The 16,900-nt window shown below is 41.9% G+C and overlaps 1 protein-coding gene across 13 annotated transcripts in view; it reads right to left on the minus strand.

Moving 5' to 3' along the window:
* LRFN5 (leucine rich repeat and fibronectin type III domain containing 5) overlaps positions 1–12,629 on the minus strand; it is a 264,529-nt gene extending 251,900 nt beyond the window's left edge. For 12 of the 13 annotated variants that reach the window (XM_067028516.1, XM_067028518.1, XM_067028512.1 and 9 more), the window contains exon 1: positions 10,773–12,301. The gene's annotated coding sequence lies outside the window, so the exon portion shown is untranslated. Of the gene's footprint in view, positions 1–10,772 lie in introns of all 13 variants that reach the window. The other variant, XM_059057076.2, reaches the window with a different exon arrangement.
* Positions 12,630–16,900: the final 4,271 nt, after the last annotated feature.

Consider the following 16,900-nt stretch of genomic DNA (forward strand, 5'->3'; position numbering starts at 1 on the left):
GCACCCCCCCACAAATGTATCTCTTTTACCAAAAGTAAAAACATTGAATTTGACTTTACTCTTTCTGTAATTATGTCTTTTTTGCAAATAAATACTAATCAGAAAGCTATAAAATCATTATAATTGCACTGCCCTGTGGCCTACACTCTGCACCTTATTATATCTATAACAGTATATCAAATTCCTGTAGAGTAATTTGATACATAAATGAGAACATTATTAAATAAAATGAGGTGTGTATGAAGTTCCAGAATAAAGTAATTGTGCAATCTAGATTTAATTTACAGAAGAAATGAATAGTAAATATGAATCACTAAAACATAATTAGAAGGTAAAATGAAATCTTGGAGAAATAACAAAATGTCACTCTGAACCAAACCAAGCCCAAAGGTAACTTGAAGAAACAAAGACAAATCCTCCCTCGGGCTTTAGGTGAATGGCATGATCCCTAGCATAAGAGGACAACCCTTTCATGGAAGCTTCTCTAAGGCAGGTGATAAGTGGCTATAATAGAAAACAGGCAAATCAAAATTAATTCTCACATACATTCATCCATCTTAGGAAAAATCAATTTGATGAAACTTGAGGCATTTGAGGAATCATCCAATACTTCCAACGGCTTAAGAAAAAAATATACTTTTCTTCAAAAATCCATGAATCCAGAGAGGGAGGGGCAGCATGCCTGAATATAGTAGGTATTTAACAAATATTTGTTGAAAGAATTAAAAAAAAAAAGGAGTCAGGGTTGTTTTCCAAAATAGGCATGGTGGCTGGCTATGTTCCATCACCCAAGGCAGGGGGGTGGGTGGGGGGTGATAGTTGTCTTAGTTATCTTTTCCAACCATCAATTGGAGCAGGTTCTTCTGCTGGTATCACCTGTGATCACTCATGATGTTACTATAATTACTTGGAAGCTTAATTGTATCTGGATGGTGTAAGATGGCCTCATTAGTATGTCTTGCCATTGGTGCTAGAGATCACTTGGGCCATTTACTTACAGCAGGGGTTCCCAGGCTTCTTCGCATGATGTTAACATTTCTCCAGGAGGTTAAGAGTGAAGGATACATGGTCTCTAGAGGATTTGGCTTGGAAGTTACACCATATTACTTCTGCTACAACTATTATTCAAAGCAAGTTGCAAGGCCAATCCAGATTCAAGTGGAAGGTAAACAGACATCTACTCTCAATTGGCAGACCTGCAATGGATTTGTGGTTATTCTGAATTCATCATGGGAGGTAAGAACATAAATTGCAGATGGGGACAGACCACAGGGCTTTATCTAGAAATGGTCCGTTCTGCCAACAGATATACCAAGAATTAAGTATCAGATTTTGGCTAATGTCAGGCCCCTCTGTCACTGAAATAACGCACAGAAATCTGGATACAAGGTGAAGAAATGAATTTGTTATTTGACTTTTTTCTGACCCCGTCCCAAAAGGAGTGGGTATCTGGGGCTAAAGCCTGAAGCACTCATTAAGTATTGCAACAGCAGCCTGCACACAGAGGCGAGTGGAATGTGGAGCACAGTTAGACACATGCAAAAGTTTTAATGATAAACAGAGTGATCTCCAAGTTCCATCCAGTCCTAACATTTCACAGAATTTTCTGATTCTTCTGTACTAGGAAAAGCACTAAAGGGAACAATTATTTATTAATTACTTAGATATACCAGCCAGTTTATAATGGCTTTTGCAGATGCGAATTGGGAATGGAGTAAATCACCCAAAATCACACAGTCTTGTTTAGCAAAAAATAATAATAATAATAATTAGTATATACTTATATTCCAGACTCAGGACCAAACATTTCCTTCTCAATGCAAACAGCTAGAGAATCCCCTAATGGATAACCATAAAGTCTTTCAAAAACCTCCAGATATGAAACATGGCAATTCATAGAGTACAATAAAGGGAAAAGAAATTGAGACTAAGATGCATATTCAGAAGATAGCCAACATCCTTGAAAGAGGTTAAAAACACATTTATATAATAATAAACAAAAAACAGCTTTACCAGATAAGAGAAAAGGGAAATCTACATGTAGCAAATATAGCATCTTCTTTATTTATTTATTTATTTATTATTATTATTTTTTTTGCTGTACGCGGGCCCCTCACTGCCATGGCCTCTCCTGTCGCGGAGCACAGGCTCCGGACGCACAGGCTCAGCGGCCATGGCTCACGGGCCCAGCCGCTCCGCGGCACGTGGGATCCTCCCGGACCGGGGCACGAACCCGCGTCCCCTGCATCGGCTGGCGGACCCCCAACCACTGCACCACCAGGGAAGCCCTATAGCATCTTCTTTAGAATCAGAAATATTTGTATTTGAATTCTAGCCCTATTGTCTGTTAGTCATATAATCATGGACAAGGAAATTGTCCTCAGTCTCAAACTTGCTCCTCTATAAATGTATACAATCATGCCTAAGCTGAAGGTTATTTCATGGATTAGAGGAAAGTAAAAACCAACAGTGTACACAAAGGACATTCTCAGAGGACATTCTCATTCTCAGATGATCCTGATCATCATCATCATCTAATCATATATTATGCAAGATACATTAGCATCTTTCAGTGCTTTCCACATAGTACATGGAGAAAACTCATGTGCTTTCCTCAATAGAGAACATCTTAGAATTTTAGTCATCCTCAGGCTCTATTTTACAAAAACAGCTAATAATCTTGCCACTCTGTCAATAAATTTCCAATCAGTCCGTTTAAAAGGAAAACAGACACACTGAAAAAAAATGTTAGCTATATGAGAACAAAGAAAAAATGTTTTTAATCATACACAGAAGATAAAGGGAAGGAAAAGAAGTTGGGGAAAATTTAATATCAGTATAAGTCACCTTAAACATGTCATGGGCCGGTCCCCAAGGGCTTTCTGCAATCACCAACATATACAATGAAGACAGGAAGTCATTAAGAAAAGGTTAACTATATTCAGAATTAGTATATCAATTTTAATAACTATCAGCATTTCCATTAAAAGTAAACATCTAAAAAAAACATTTCTAAATATGATGCCTCAAAAGAATAACATTCAAGACCATGGAGAATGGTCAAGAAGGAGAAGACTCATTCTACAAGGATACCAGATAAAGGGAGTTTGATCATTTCCTTTTGTATTCAAATGATTTTCCCTTTGTTGGAAATTAGGAGGTGACCTTATATGAAGGCTGGGGAAACTACTAGCAGCCTAAACATGGATTTTATTCAATAATGGAGGAGGTAACACAAATTAAGTTAGTAAATATACTAGAAATCAACATCATCTAGGTTTAAGGGTAAGTTAAGAGGCAGAGATATGAGAATACCATCAAGACTGACTCGGGCCTAGGGCTACCTCACTGAAAGAATATGTGTTCCTCACTTGAGATTTCAGCTTCCCAGAGTGGTATCTCTGCCATTTGGGCTTTTGTGTCTCAAAGGAGAAATGGCTAGCAGAGTATCAAAGCATGAATTAAATAATGAAGAAATATTTGGTAAATGGATCAAAGAATGGGCCTTGAATCATTCTTGTCTAAATCAGAGAGCCAACCCATAAAGTTAGGGTGAGGTGAAAATCCACCTTGTCTTACTCCATTCCATTGTTTCTCGTATATATTATGAACACCAACACTGAAATTTATAAGGTACTTGTCTCTCAATATTTAGTGGAAAAGATTTAATTAATTTGAGCACTATGAGAAAATCATGTGATGTGAATGTTGAAAGAGTGGTCTCAGGCATCTTTACTAGTGCCTAGACTCAGAATGGCGAATACTTTAAATCTTGTGACCAAACTTGAATTGACAAGTTGTAGCATCTTAGAGATACATGTTCAAGACTTGCCAGGCTCAAGAGGGAAGAAGTCATTGATCAAACAGTAATATCTGACATGAGTGCTAGATGGAGGATGTATGTACCTGCATGTACCTGGCTTTCTCCAGTGTCAAGAGTAAGGAAACAATGGCCCTGCTCAACTCTACACTAGTAGACCCACAGGGCTTGTTGGCACTGTTAACATAATTCAATAAGAAGCAAGAAAACAAATTGGGGCCTATCTCAAAGAGGGTAATAATGAAGATTATGATAGCTAAAATTTATTGAGTGTAAAAGGTAAAAGGCTTGAAATCATGACACGTAGAAAACTGTCCCAAACCTGTTTAGGTGAAGTTATATTTAATCATAAGCAGAGCAATTGTCGGTTGGGGATCTCTAGTAACTGAGTTTAAACATTTGAGGTACTGTTACTGGGAATTAGACTTATTGTGTGTCTTTCCTCCCATATTAAAATTAATTAGAAGCCACAGGATACCAGATTTGGGGCTTAATCCCAAAAAGGAATCTTATGATAAGACTATACAAAAATGGAATAATCTACTTTATATGGAGTAATTTTTGGAATCACTGAAGGTACCCAAGCTGAGTCAAGATGACCACATGGCAGGAATGCTTTCCAAAAAATTTAAGATTGAATGGATGTCAGAATAACTCAGAAGTTTCATAATGCCAAACTCATCAGGGGTTAAAATGAATTTAAATTTGAATGTCTTGGGTAAGTCAGGCACTCTCCAATATAACAGAGACCCTACAGCCTACAATTTCTTAAAGCCAGACAGATTTCCTGCCTTACACCTTCTGCTTGATCTCTGAGGACACTAGACTGCACGACCCCTGGTTTGGATGACCTTTAGCATTCCCTGGAATCCTGAGCATCTATGGCCCAATAATAGGTTTTGAAGTCATTCAATTACCACTTCCTTTAGTTTTCTCCTTTATCCTCATGATAGCTAATGATGAGATGATAATGATGATGGTGATGGAGATGATGACTACAGCTAAGTGTCTTTTATTATTAGCTTCATTTAGAAGTGAGGACACTAAGACTCAGACAGGTTATAAGACTCGCTCAAAGTTATACAGGTCTGAGACACAGTTGTATGAAATCCCAAAGTTCATGCTTCTAACCTCTGTGCAATACCATTGTCCACAAAACACAGTTACGATTTCCTGATTTCCTCTGTCTTCCCTACGACAAAGCATAAAATATCAAAATAGAATTATTTTGATATAGTTATTTTCAAGTTATACACTTATTTATATCTTTCATGTTACTAAGAAAATAAGTTTCTTGAGGTCAGCATCCAATGTCTAGTTACATGTTGTCAAAGTGCCTGACATTTGAAGAGTCAATACAAGGCAAATGTCCTACACAATTCCTATAAATAACCCCAAATTTTCAATTTAAAGGTAAGCACATTTCTATTAAGTGAGGCATTTCAAATTAAAATATATGTGAATACTAGTGATACATTAGTGAATATTAGTGATATAACGATAACTCTATCCATGTAGAATAAAGCATATGTCCTGAGTACTCAATTCAGTGATCAATGTTGCCCTATAAAGTATATGCATTTTAATGCTGCTATACAAATGCTTTAGCACTAATAAGACAAGTGCACATAAATCACTTGGTAACCTAACTTTTACACCATGGGAAAAAAATAACAAAAAGAGCTAATTATTGAGAAAATACCACAGCCTTTACTTCCAAAGAAGATACAAGAAAGTTAGTTTTCATGGTTACAGAGTTGATATGTTTCCACTACTAAATCACTTTAATGCAAACATAACTTTGGAAGTGATACCATTAAGATTCATGACTACTTCAAGACAGGAAATGAGAAGTCAACATGGGTGACAGAATCTGGAGAGCAACTAATATATGTCCTTTAGGTCTCTTTAGCATTTCCTTAAAAGAGCTGCAAAGGGCAAAGTGAAAATACAGTAATGTAAACAGCACTGTTTTGGCTTCTATCTCTTGATTAAGTGTATTAATTCTAATTGAGTATCTATTGAACTAATTGGCGTTTTCTTTTGTTCTTTTTCTAAGCATTCAGAAACACTCTCAGAGCTGGGGAAAGGATCCTACAGCTTTATTCCTGTATCTTGTTACTTCTCTTCTGGAACTTTTATTTGTTACAAAATCTAAAATAGATTCAACATTCAGTGGTAATTCTGTAATTGTTCTTTATAAGGATTATAATAACACCAATTTCAAAATATTTCATTGGAAGCTTTTTAAAAAGCAATAAATTACATATATGCTCCTACAAAGAAAAGAAGAAAAGCATGAGGTTTACAATTAGACAGATTTTATTAAAAGATATATTTTCTAGGAACACTTAAATTGGTCAATTGGCATTTTCCTCCCAATGTGACCAAATTTGTAACTTAATAAACATAGGCTGTCAAAGCCAATTTCCGAGAAACCTTACAGATGTAGTTTGTAGTTTAAACAAAAAAGCCTTTTCATATGACTTACTTGCTATCAGTAAAGTGATAGAGCATTTATATAACCATGTAATTCCTTTGTAATTTTCTATCACTTGTTACCATCTTCATAATTAGTATTAAATTATCTCATAGATCTGTAAAAAGCATTCTGTCAGAATAGAATCTATCAGAACACTAAGATGAAAAAGCTTAAAAAACAGCACTATATCTGAATTAAATTCTTTATTTTTTCTAGCTCTTGTTATACTTGCATAAAACAGGAGTTTTCATAATAACATATAATTTATGTTGATAGAGCATAATAAAAATGGTACACCTCTAACCAGAATAGCTTCAATACTTATAAACATAATACTTCTTAATTTCACCATGAACACACCATGTAATGGACAAATTATACCGCCTTAGATTTTAAATAGTCCTCAATGATTGAAGGATGCCACAGGAATAAAAATGTGGGCTGGAGAGATATAATAAGTAGTCTCACTCTCAAGGTTTATTGAACAAGGCAGAGCTATGCACATGTGTGTCAGTGGAATGATTTAGCAAAATTACCAGTTAGTCATGTACCCTACGGGGTCACAATCACATCTATTAAAAGGCCTGAATTTATATATTTACTCTTCAATGAAACATAAAACTCAGAACCATTTATACTATACACAAAACTCTGAAAGTAATGCCAGTATATTACATTTCTGAGTAAACAGAAAATAAAATTCACTGGAATGAGTCAGTAGATTAGCCAGTTAAGCCATCAGAAACTTTCAAGTAGCTTTCTTCTTCCAACCTTAAAATTGGCAAAAATACTTAGCAATCTTATTCACAGTAAATTTCCCTTAAAATAACTGGATAGTTATGATATAGAACTATGATGTAGTAGTTTTATGTAGAGGCAGGAACACTGTTAGAAATCTGCAGGCATTTCATCCCAACCACATAACAACACAGCAATAGTATCAGCAGAAAGCAAGATCCTAATTTCACCAGCTAGAAAACTCAGCAAAACTAGGAAGTCTAAAGTGCTTCAAGCAGCAAGAGGAAACAGAGCACTGGTTTAAATGCACAAAAGGGAACTTGTGGTCATTCATGAAAAGATGAAAGGCAGTTATAACATATGATGGTCATTTAAACACCAGTGCCGCCACAATCAGACACTGCTTTAATACCAAGAATACACTGAATGACAGATGAGATAAAAATACTGGAAGAGGGGATAAGGGTGGGGCAATTTTGCCTCAAGTGACCACAGCTCTTGCTATATACTCTTATGGAAAAGGAAAGAAAATCACCTCTGGCTGGTATCAATCAGAGATATATTTGATGAACCCCTCCCAAAACACATAAGCACAAGAATCTCACTTCAAAACTGAGGTGTGTGTGTATGTATGTATGTGTGTGTGTTCATATATACATCGCATGTTTGAGGGAGGAAAAGAGGTATGTGAAGCACAGAAGACTGGTGTTGCTCAAGGTCATTCTCCTCTTGAAAAGAGAAAGTGAAAAAATGACAAAAAGCAATGGTCTCGAGGACAGGAGCTAAATGACAACTTCTTTCCGCCTGCCTATATGCTCACATCTGTTTCCATGGGTATCCTAGGTTTCCTATTGTTCTGTCCCTCTTGTTAGTGACCATAAGAGGGCTGACAAGGAAGGAAGGTTTTTAGGGGAAATTTTCTATCAGTACCTGATAGTCTTGACCTATTAGTGAGTCAAGCCAGCTCTAAGTACAATGCTGACCAAGGGCAGCGGACTCAGATTCTCAAACTGATTTGCACCTCTCTGTCTCTCCAGACAAGAGAGAAGGGAAGGGAGGCAGAAAGCTCCATTTTTTAAGGAACTTCTATACATGAAACTCTATGCTAGGGGGACTATCTGGTTTTGACATTTCACCTACCTCCAGTCTGCACCAATGAATGGCATTTTAAAACATGAATCACACCACAATCTATGTTTAGGCATCTGATCACTCAACATCCAGTTAATACATTTGTTTCAACCTTCCCAGAGGATGAGGGCACTTAACCTGCAAAGGACTGAATCCTTAATGAGAAAAGGCCAGGGTGAAATGAAATGAGGAGGGACATGGAGAAAACACAAAATTTTCCCAAGTACTAATATTCTCCACCAGTATCCCGTCCTTCTTGGGCACCCTCTAAACAGGGATGCCTTATTTGCTAACAAATATTATGAGTATGCTATAGTTTCTGCTGTAATAATATTCTCAAGAAATCTGGGGAACAAAAATGTGTCTCTGTCAGATTTTTAGTATACACAAATCAATTTTCTGACTACAATTTTCTGAGCGATCGGAGAAATACAAATAAATTCACTAAAAAAGAAAAGAGGAAAGAAAAGAAAAATCCTCACCTAATTCCTCCCAAATTCCCACTTATTTTTAGTCTTTATGTATGCAGGCAGTACCCTTTTCTTTCTGAGTCTTCAGAAAGTAGAGGGGGGACCTGCTTTTCTGTTAAAGTCCAGTTATACTCTCTATCCTTTCTTGGCTCTCCCTAGACCTCAAAGTTACAGAGCAAATCTGTCTAAAGAGTGGCCTTCAACTCCTTCGTGTTTATTGGAGTTGGGGTGGGGGTAGGTAGCAGTCTTTCCAGTGGTATTTCAACTGGAGGTAAAACAGGAGTAGAAATGACCTGATTAAATCCAGGAGAGCAAGAGGGGAGAGAAAAGAGAAACAAATGGAGGCCTAGGAAAAACACACTTCATTTCAGGTTTTGAATCCTGAGAAATCATGCAGTATCTGAATATCAAGGCATTTTTGCAGCCAGCCAGCTTTCCTTCTATGTACTTGAATATTCATTTACGAAGAAGACAGAGGGGGCTGCAGGCGCAGGAAGTCGGGCAGGACCTCACTGCCCACCTCCCACCCGTGTCTCTCCACTTCCTCCGTCTCAAATCCAGGCAGCCACCTCTGCCATGATGCGCCCGCTGTCTGCCAGGGGGCCCGCTGAGCTCTCCCGCCCGGCCCCAAGAAAGTGTCAACGCGGGCCTGGCAGCTGCAGTGGCGGAGCCCAGCCCCCAAGCCCGCTGCAAACACGGCCTTGTAGCACCACCAGCCTGCGAGGGCTGCAGCAGCAGCCGAGCCCAATCTCCAGAGGAGTCGGGGACATCAAGGCGCAGGGACAGCGACAGCAGCTAGCTAGCGACCGGCTTGTAGTCTGCAATACCATCATACGGATATCTATTTTAAAAATGCAGCAGGCGGAGGAAAAGCAGGCAGCGCCCCTCCACTTTCCAAGCGGCTTCAGCAAAGAGAAATCCCCGGAGCAGTCCCAGTCACTGCTTCCAGGATCAGGGCACAGTGCGCTCGGCTGAGCCAAACCCTAGGTTGAGTGCAGCAAGCAGGCAGCTCCCGAAGGCGGGAGACAAACGAGCATTCCGTAGCTGAATTATTCAGACCGCCTTCACTGTCTAATAAAACATTGATGACACTACTTTGGAAGTGCTTTATTTTCTTAATCCTAATGCCCTCGAGAAGGGAGAGAAATTTTCTGTAGGGGACGCAGAGGTGATGGGATAGGAAATGAGAGAAATAAGGTGCGAGGGTAAGGGGTTTTGGAAGTTCACTAAATTTGTTCTGCCTCAGCCGGCTGTGGGAATCTCCATTTTTAACATATCAGACACAGTATGTTAATTAGGCAGTCGCAAATCCACCCTACTCATTGTAAATCAAGGCACTGGCAAGAATTTTCAAAATACACATTATACAGAGACAAACCAAAAAAAAAAAAAAAAAAAGTAGAACAAAATAAAAACAAACCACGCGCGTACAAGCCCCTCTCCACAAGCGAGACAATGCAGCTGGGGACGGAGGTTGTGGTTTTAGCAGCGCTCCTCTAGGTATGGATCTATTTTGCTACATAAAAGCAAACCCTGGCAGTTAAACACCGTATCTCAACACATACACCCGTGACAATGAATTCCCTTCCACTCAAAGCAAGTTCCAAGAAAACTCTGTTTCGCATTAAAGTCTCCAGATGCGTAATTTACAACTACTAAGGATCTGGCAAGCTCGTCGACAATCAGGAAAACAACCTGGCACCAGAGGTAGAGAAGGGTCAAAGTGATCCCTGCCTGAAACGATGGGTGGAAACCAAACACCCTCTCACACTCCACAATCTGGGGAGGGTTGGATACCAAATGGTCCGTGGCAACCATAGCCTGAAGAAAACACAGGACTTTAATCTCTGGCATCTTCAGACAGGTTCAACACGCCTAGCTTCCAAAAAACATCACTTAGGGTGGAGCGTATCCATATTTTCTTAGCTTTCACTGCTAGATTAAATGCTCAGGTATAGATTTATATTCCACCTACTAGAAATTATATTACATCACAGAGCGCCCTTGAATACCCAGCCCTTCTTAATGATTTTCAAAACATTAATAAGTAAAGTAGCCTGCAATGCAGATAAGACACTAGAAATGAGATCAGAAGGAAACTGGGTGAGGCGGGAAGTCGTTTGCTTGTTACCTGGTGCCTCTAGAGGAAAGACGGTCGTAGGAAGACTTTCTGCCCGCAGGTACAATCCCGGCAATGTGTTTCCAGGTGGCTTTCACAGTCGTACGCGTGTCTCGCTCGTCACTTCGCTGCCCTTTGCCATAGCTCAGCACCCGCATCCTAGGGAGTCCGAGAGGCGGCTCCTGCCACTGCCGCCGTTGCCCGCAGGTCGCGCTGGGCGGGGGATCCGCGGCGATCGCCCCATGAAACCCGCGTTTCTGCACCCAGGGATCGGGCAGAGGCAGGGCGGCCGCGCACGCACACACAGAAACACACTCAAACACACACACACACACTCGCAGACAGGCGCGCGCGCACTCGCATTCACACTTGCACACACACACACACACACACACAGAGTACAGCACGGGGAAGGAAAAGCAAGGAGGGGACTGGTCCTTCTCACGATCGGCTTCGATGCCCACCGGACCACAGGCAGCAAAGAGAGTGGTCTGGCATAGCGGTTCTATCACGTTTCCTTCAAGTTCTCCTCCAACCCAAATCCACGTAATTCAAGAGCTGGTGACATTTTGGTGGGGAGGCAAGAGCCAGGAACCAGCCAGGAAGAGTCGAAGAGTCGGGGATTTTGTTAAGCAGTTTGAAAGGCAATTCTTGTTACCTCAATCGTGCAGAAACCAGCTCGACAGACTGAACTTTTGGCTTCAAATTATGTCAACCGAAACGTAAATATCCTTCGGACCAAGACAGGAAGGTCTAGATGCACAGAAACAAGACGGCTGCAAGACCCTCTGGTGACCTTGTGATGTACCTGGAAGCAGGTTAATACTGGCACTTTCCAAGCCTCTGAGTAAAGCGATCCACACACAAGGGTCCAAAGCTCAGCAGCCCGTCCTAATCCAGACTGGAAAATGGGTCTGGGCGTCCTCCGCGCTCTGCGAGAAGCCAGGCATCGAGGGGCACCGCCGAGTTAATACATTTGCTTCTGGGCAGTTGTACAAAAGACAGTCAAATGCATCAGATAAGCGCGCGCACACATACACACACGCCCTCACGCACGCTACTAAGCTGGAGAGAGCTTACAAAAAAATAGATGCCAAGATGACTTTAAAAGGCAGAAACGATCCAGAATCTTTCCGGAAAAATGGAAGGGCCAGCAGGAAGGTTACAGCAATCTTCCCAGGTCTTTCATTCTTCCTCTCTCTTATGTGTTGTGTGTGCGTGTTTGTATTTCCAGAAGGTTTCCTTGGTCTGCCCCACCCCCGTCCAGTTGCGCTTTTTTTCTCCTGATATAAACCGACCGTGCAAAATGGGTTATATGGGTGGTTTGTGCTCACAACCTAGAGCTCCACAAACTCTAGAATCCTAAGGGAGCAGCCAGCTGCAAGCCATTGCCATCCTTGAGGGAAGAAGGAAAAACAGGCGCAAACACACGCACCCCCACGCGCACACACACAGAGTCCTCAGTTCGGCCCACTGTGCACACAGCGACGGTCTTCCTACGCGCCACTGCACAGCGCCCCGCCCGCTGCCCGCGGCTTCCGGGAGAGTCCGCGGCTCAGGCAAGGGGCTGGCGGCCTGTCTTCTGCGCTGCTGTTGCGTTCCGGGCGGGCCCGGCTTCCGGGCTTCCCGCGCCGGCGTGTTCGGACGACGGCAGCCACCCGGCCGGGAGGAACTGCGCCCCGCGCTGCAGCTTGGAGGCGGTGGCGGTGGCGGGGCGCGCGGCCGTAAGGCCGGCCCTCGCCTCAGTGACAGGAGCTGCCGCGCCGCCGAGACTCCGGGAGTCAGGCGAGACCCCCGCCGGGGCCGCCACGCCGCCCTCCGCGCCTCGGAGCCTGGCGAGTTCCGGATTGATTTACCCAGGGCTGGAGTAGAGGGCCAACCAGGCGCCGGCAAATCCCGGGGCAGGCGAGGCGCGGGGGCGTTGCAGGCAGGGGGAGGGGAGAAAGCAGAAAATCTGGAGCATGAAGGCGAACTTCAGGGGCGTCCCCAGTCTCTTGCGAAGGGGGGACTTGCTGACCGCCCACTGCCTCACGGTTACAGGGTGAAGGAGTGTCACCGGGTCAGGCTGTGACTGCTTATGGCACTGGGAGAAGTCATTAGCTATAACCCGCTAGGAATATCTGAGATGGAGGGCTGCTGACCTACGGGTCTCACTCGCCTGCGACTGGTTTCCAGCGTCCCCTTAGTAGTAGGTGGTAGTTTACTTACTAATCGGATGGGCGCAAAAGCTGACAAGAATATTACATTTGGGAATCAACTCAGTTGAGCATCAGACATTACGAGTACTGCAGTTGGTCACATATTAGTATGTCAAAGGCAGAAAGTAAACCCAATAGTCGTCACAAGCCAGACCAGGCCACTAAGGTTACTGGGACAAGGAACAGGTCTGAAGCAGGGAAGAGAAGAGGGATGGGGAGAAAGCAAGACAGGGCCCCGCCTGCGGAGGTCGACTTTTCTCGCCACAAATCCTAGAATTACTCTCCTCGACCCTACCCTCCCTCCAGCCCGGAAAAAGGCTTCCTCCTGGGAACCCCGAGTGAAATCAGCTGTTCCTATCTCCTGAGCCTGGAAATGCTGTCACTTCGCTTTAACCGGTTCACCAGCACTTTGTCTTCGGCCCCAGCGAGCAACTCCCTCTCAGCTCGGATCTCTGCTGGCCCCGCTCAACCCAAAGAGAATGGAAGAGTTGGGAGTTGCAGAAGGAAGCTGGCTAATGAGGGCCTCTTCCAGGCCTATTTGTCAAAGCCACGTGCTAGTGGCCTCCTAGGATAGGGCATTCTCGAATTTGGCTACCAATAAAGCTCTCCCAGCCTTCAGCGTTGCCCTGCGGGTGCCCAGACGAGCTCACACCCGAACACACCCACGGGCTCTCCCAAGCGCGTACACATGCATCCACATTTAGGCAGGACCCACACAGCTGCCTCTTTCAGGAGAGGATGCGAGGGGTGTTGGCGCTTGAGGTGGAAAGTGCTCTCGCGTCTCCTTCCTCTTCTTCCCCTCTACACCCACCGGGCTCCAGGTCCAATCCGAGGTTTAGGAATCCGCGCAACTCTTCCGGAGGCTTTGTTCCGAAGGAGCTCGGCTCAGGGGCCGCAGTTCCTGCTGCGCCTCCTCCTAATAGGTCCGCTGGCGGCACTGGGTCCGGGGCTCTGCGGCGAGTTCCGCGGAGCCCGGGTGGCGCCGGACGATTAGAGTTCGAGAGCTGGTGGCAAACTCGCGCAGCAGTGGGTCTGCGTGGTGACACCTCCGATACCTCAGAAAAATAAACCAAAGGGACACCGCAGACAAATACATCAGCGGACACCACTGCAGGCCAGGAGAATCTCCACTAAAATCATCAGCGCTTCCCCTGTGGCTTTTTGTCCCCCGAAGTGAAAAAAATGAGGTTTCCGAAAAGTCCAGGGCAAGAACCTGCGGCGAAATAAGTTCAGGGAGTCTCTGAGAAACAGAAAGAGAGAGTGCTTCCATCTTCGTTTCACTTTAAACTTGGCGGCTTCTCGGACTTCACTGAGGGGCGGCGGCGTAGCACCAGCACGGACCACAAGCACGTACGAGCGAGCACATCCAATACTTTTGGACGCGAGAGTGACTCCTTTTTCCTTCAGGATTGTCCCACTTGCTCCCCTTCCCTACCGAGCTGATAGGAACCGCTGAAGACCAGGAGATAAAGGTTTTCAGTTCCCCGTGGGAACCAAAGTATAGAGAGATGTTGAATGAGAAGCCCGAAGACCTTGCATTGCTGGACTAAATAACTTTTCTTTTTCGTTTTCTTTTTTTTTCTAGTGCTCGTACCGAGGTGAGGAGAGGGTACACTTAACCAGCTGTAAGAAGACGAGAGCTGGAGTTCAAATATCTTCCTGGGTGCTTATAAGTAACGGTGTGTGTGTGTGTGTGTGTGTGTGTGTGTGTGTGTGTGTGTGTGTGTGTGTAATCAACGTCTCTTTAGGGAGTAGTAATGTGTAACTTTCCAGTATTCTTTTCTGTTGCAAGCCCTACCAAGCTCACAAAACCATCCTCTCTCTTCCTTTAGTTTAGCCTTCCAGTTGTACATTATACGTTATATTTGAAAGTGCTTTCCCCATTTCATCTTATCTCAAGAAAGTACTCGCTGGTAAAGTCATGTACCTTTCACTCTCCAGGTACAGTATTTGTTTCTTTCCCTCCTATACAAGCTGATTAGAGTTTACCAGTAGGGAGGAAGAAACAAGCTTTGTTTTAGCTTGACAGTAGAGGTGGGAAGACTTTCAAGGAAAGGCTAGGATATTCTTTCCCAAAGGATCTCAGAGTTAACAGAGGGTAATTTTTCTTTCAACCAAAGGAAAAAAAAGGCCTCTGAAAAAAAAAGGAGATGGCAATTTCTAGTTTGCCTACATAAGTATTGTTGGCATAAACCAGCTTTGAAATTGGTATACTTTTAAGTGTCCAAAAAATCTTAGTTTATCCCCAAATCCAGTGTTTATGTCAAGTCATTTTAAAAATTATGTTAAGCTTCTTTCTTGGCCCAATCATTTTTCTAAGGATCTCTGGTCATACATATTGGACTGTGTTTTCCCAGAATAATGCAGAATTTGAAAAAAGTTGTGTTTTGCTAATTTCAGACAATAAATGGAAATATGAATGATTTACACTTAAAATGATGAATACCAAAAGGAAACCTGAGTTTCTGGTCATATTATTATTTAGCATTTTTTCCTAAGGCAGTGAGAAAGGCATGACTTACTCTGTTTTAAAATTGTTTTCAACAATTAGTTTGCTTACCTCATGAATTTTCTTATTTCTGTGGTTTAAAAGTGTGTGATATATTGTCACTTTAGTTCATTTTTTTGTTTGATGTATGCTTTAAAAAGCTTTCTAAAATTGGAATTATCTCCATATTTCCCGGGTGATGAACTGGTATTGTGAGGAGCATTTGATTCTTTTTCCTTATATAAAGTTATCTGTTAATTCAAGACTGGAAAATGATGTGAAGAAACAACAGGGAAATACAAGTTTCTAAAATGAAGGAATAACTTTAAAAAAACTTTGTTAAAATATAATAAGTGAAATCCAACATCAAGCTTTTTAAAAAGTCACTATCATAGTTGTGCCCCATGTATTTTTGCAATGTAAAAAGAGGCCTGCTTATCTTAGAAACATATTTTTGATGTTGTACCTGACTATAAAGTCCTAAGATACAAATTGTGATGGCAATTAGATCTTACCAAAAGCATGATTCAACTGGGCTCTAAACAGAGTTGCAGACCCAGCATATTTCTGTCCTAAATAAATAGATTGCTCATTTATGTATTTTGAATCTCCCCCAAATCAAATTTATTTACTATTTAATATATTTCTGAGCTACAGAGATATTTTCCCTTTTATTTTTAAATAAAAATATTTTTTTTATTTTTATGTGATTTTTTAACTTGATCTTTTGTAAAACGCACATTTATTTACTTTCCCTTCCTCCTGAATCTTTGTCATATTTTTTAACTTTTATGGATCATGATAATGGCATACTAGGTGATTAAGATCTAACTCATGAAAGCTATAGCTAGCACTAAGAACCCGATAAATTATTGGATGGAACTGGTCATTTCTTATACTAAGAAAAGTATTTTTTAAAGTCTAATTTGTAAAACACAAACAGTGATTTTTAAAGACACTGTCATTGGCAAAAATTGTTTGTGAGATCTCAAAGATAAGAGGTTATTTCAGAGATAAACATTGCTGGACAGGCAAGGCAATTCTTAGGCAAAATAGCAAGTAAAAAGTAAATTTTATGTAAATACTCATCCATCTTGTCTTGCTTTTTTGCTTACATTCTGGTATTAACTCCCTGTATTTGTCTAGGGCTTCCATTTAGTTACCCAAAAGTCCCAAAGTGCAGCATCCTACCTAGGAATACCTAACCCAGAGAAGATTGGTATGATACTGGGATCTATGTTCCTGTCCTCATCAAAACCTCCATTTAGTCATATTAGATATATCTTATTAAATTCTTAAGGGGAAAACACTCATATAATGCTAATTCAAACTAAAGTGTCAGTGTCTAGCAGTTTACCCACTTCAGAAATGTGAAGCCAACTTAATTTCTAAAACGTAGAATTTCTGGCAGTGTGTTACATATAAAGCGAGCAAAGACACCACAATCATCTTTA

Source organism: Kogia breviceps, chromosome 3 (genome assembly GCF_026419965.1).
Source record: "Kogia breviceps isolate mKogBre1 chromosome 3, mKogBre1 haplotype 1, whole genome shotgun sequence".
Lineage (NCBI taxonomy): Eukaryota > Metazoa > Chordata > Mammalia > Artiodactyla > Physeteridae > Kogia > Kogia breviceps.